Below are 3,978 nucleotides of genomic sequence, written 5' to 3' on the forward strand. Positions count from 1 at the left end.
GTGCACCTGCTGCTCGCAGCACAGGGAGGAGAGGGCGGGGCGGCGGGGGATTCTCTGGCTGGCTGGAGCGGCATCTAATACCAAATCACAAAATAAAACAAAATAAAAACAAAACAACAAACACTAAAACAGCGGACATTATGATACAGACTTATAATTTGCACCGATGTTTTTTCGAAATTCTCGAGAGCCCTCGGTGCGCCTGCTCACTGCTGAAGTCAAAGTAAACTTTATTGTCATCTCCGCTACATACAGTCCAGTATATAGAGAGACAAGACGACGAGGTTCCAGTTACAGCAGTGCAAGTAAACAAACAATAAATATAAGAAGAGAAAGAAAATGAATATACACTTTAGGACTCGGGGTAAAGGGATCAATAACAATTTAAAATTTACAGTTTGATGATTTAAAGTCTCACACACAAGCCGTCGAAAGGGGAGGGGGGGCGGCTGCTTCCAAATAGAGCGCATTTCATTCATAATGATGTAAATCCAAGCCCATTATGTATTCATGATTTGAATCCTGGGTTGTGTGAAAGCCCAGAAATACGCCTTAGACCAGGGGTCAGCAACCTATAACACCCAAAGAGCCATTTGGACCCGGTTTCCACGCAAAAGAAAACACTGGGAGCCGCAAATACTTTTTCACATCTAAAATGAAGATAACACTGTATATATTGTTTTTTACCTTTATGCTTTGTGTGAACAAACAAGGTGTGTTTCTTATGAAATCCATGAAGTGCTACAGAGAAAATGACATTTTATTTATGTAATTAACACATTTTGAACTCTTAAAAAAATATAACAAAAGGAAAGACACCCAGCTGAACTAAAATGATCCATGTAGCAAACAAAAACTGTTATATATCGCCTTTGGGCTTTTGGAGCCTTGACCTGACTTTTAAAAAATAATTGGAAAAAAAAGAATTATTGCTGCTAAAAAATGAAAAATAGATATTTGTAAAATTCTGCCTAAATATGTATTTTACCTGGTTAATGTGTGTGGTGGGGCGTGGTCTGCAGCGCCGCTGTAGGGGAGCTGAGCGACACCCGCAGTCTGCGCACAGCGTCTGCAAATCTGTAAGAAGTCACTTCATCTTTAGGCAGGACTGTAAGCTGTCATCTGTGAGGCGTGAGCGGTGTTTGTTTTTAACATAGTTCACAGTGGAGAATAGCTGCTGACATAATGTGGATCCAAAGATTCATAATTGGCCTACCTGGGGTTGAAAGTCTCGATAAATGCACGGCGTTTCGGCGGGTATACCGGCTTCCGCAAGTGTGACTCTTATTTTGAGCGATGAAAAAATAATAGAATATAATTTTATTTTTATATTTCTAGAACTACAAGTTAAAAAAGAACTAACATAAATAAAATACACTTCAGCTAAATATTCTAATTTATTTTCCCAAACTACGCTGAGTCGCACTAGGAGCCGCAGGTTGCCGACCCCTGCTTTAGACAAAGTGAATCTGTGAACTAAGGTGTAGGTCTATTAGGTTATGTTGTGCTGATCCTCAAGTTGGGGGATTTGTGTTCATACTGGAGTGCAAAATTAAAACCAATCGAAGATGGATGGAGTGTTCTCCCAGGGCGGCAAACAGGCTAGGACCGCCACTGGCGACGCATAGCGTTTTTTTTAAAAGCCGAGAAATGAACTGTATTTGATAGCTTGCTGCAAGACCTCACACTGATCTACTGCGGGTGTGGTGCCTGTTATCGAACACAGAGTTAGCAACATCTCCCAAAACCCGAAGAGGAGAGTCCTGGCCCCTAGCCCTGCCAGTGTAGCAGAAATGATGACGGATGATGATGCAGCAGCAGCCGTTCTTCTCTGCGTAGCTTAATGTTGTTCGTGTATAATTTACATTGAATAGGCTAACCACGTTATTAAATTAATGCATGTAAGGTGAACTAGCAAACACCGTCGTAGTTACATGCGGCTGTCTTCTTGTTTGATGGCAGATACTCCCTTCACCCTGGCCAAAAAGGCTAAAATGACCAAAGAAAAAGTGGAAAACAGTTAAACATGAGAGGTTTTTGGACAAAGTTTGTGTTTTTTCCATTGTTTAAGCACTGCTTCCAGCCAAGAGTGATACCATATATGCCCTATAGCTGCAAAAAAGGCTAACATTGTTATCTTTTTACAAAAAAAACAGCTGAACATGAGAGGTTTTTGGACCAATTTTGTGTTCTCCATTCTTTAAGCACCGGTTCGAGCACTGTTTAAGCGCCGACACCGTTTCAAAAGTACTGGTTTGGCACCGGTATCGGATAAAACCTAAACGATACCCATCCCTAAATAAATAGGAGTAATAATTATAATGGATTGTATTTATATAGCGCTTTTCAAGGAACCCAAAATGCTCTACAATTCCACTATTCATTCACTCTCACATTCACACACTGGTGGAGGCAAGCTACAGTTGTAGGGGCAGACTGACAGAAGCGAGGCTGCCATATTGCGCCATCGGCCCCTCTGGCCAACACCAGTAGGCGGTAGGTGAAGTGTCTTGCCCATGGACACAACGACCAGGACAGAGAGCCCAGGGATCAAACCGGCGACCTTCCGGTTACAGATGCGCTTCCCAACCCCCTGAGCCACGGTCGCCCTGAGCGTGTACACTTTGTAGCCACTGTATAAATGGACATTAAGAGGGCATGTGAGAAAATGTGTATTGTACTGTGAAATGAAAAATCTAGCTATTTTGAATACACTGCAAATAATTGCACTGCAATTACAGCAGGATGATTATGTTAGCTTAACTGAATCAACACCACCAAGTCATACTAACAATCAGAATCCTTGAAGCACAGGCTGAGGGGGCGGCAATTTTCCACACAAGCTTATTAATCAACCAAAGACCAAGACAGACTTTTAATTAGTTTGAAAGTCTGATGCTTAGCCCTGTCCACGTTTTCCGCCACTGAAAAATTCAAAAACCAGTCTTATTTGTTATCATCTATCGTCCACCTGGGCCTTACACAGAGTTTCTGTCTGATTTCTCAGACTTTATATCTAATTTAGTTCTGAGCTCAGATAAAATAATTATTGTGGGTGATTTTAACATCCATGTAGATGCTAAAAATGGCAGCTTCAACGTGGCATTTAATCTTTTATTAGACTTAATTGGCGTCTCTCAAAATGTAAAAGAACCCACCATTTATGATAATTGATTACACAGCAGTGGAGAGTAGACTTTATCACAATAGATGTCTTTCTGAAAGTGCTGTAACTAAGTTTATGAATGTAATCCATCCACTGTTATCATCTTCAATGCCCTGTACTAACATAGAGCAGAGAAGCTATCTGAACGCTACCCCAACAGAGGTCGATTATCTTGTTAATAATTTTACTGCTTCACTACATACGTCTCTGGAGACTGTAGCTCCTGTTAAAAACAATTATTCAAATTAGAAGTATTTGACTCTCCTGTATAACTCTCAAATGTGCACCTTAAAGCAGAGATGAAATGGCGTGTCACAAATTTATAAGATTATTACTTAGCATGAAAAATTCATTTGCTGCTTTTTTTTTCTTTCTTTCCTTTGGCCTGTCCCGTTTGGTTCTTTAGCTGTCAGAATTACTGTCCGAAGGCCAAAGAAGATGCCCAACGGATTTACTTTACCAAGTGGATCATCACAACCTTGCCGTATTGGTCCAATTGATTTACCTTTGTTATTATTATTTATTTATTTTATTTTATTTTCAGTTGTTACAGATGGGACAGATATATATATATATATTAGGGGTGCAACGATATTCGTATCAATATTGAACCGTTCGATACAGTGCTTTCGGTTCGGTACGCATATGTATCGAACAATACAACATTTGTAATTTATTTTATCAACTTTCCTTCCGACGATGCTGTCTGTGTTGAGCGCTCAGTGAATCTGCGTTCGACTACTCTGCCTAGGCTGCACTGTCGAGCGCAGATCCACTGAGCGCTCAACACAGACAGCATAGTCAGAAGGAAG

The sequence above is a fragment of the Mchenga conophoros genome, linkage group LG3 (assembly GCF_057382185.1).
Source record: "Mchenga conophoros isolate Kocher_MC1m ecotype Shallow Benthic linkage group LG3, M_conophoros_male_GT1.1, whole genome shotgun sequence".
Lineage (NCBI taxonomy): Eukaryota > Metazoa > Chordata > Actinopteri > Cichliformes > Cichlidae > Mchenga > Mchenga conophoros.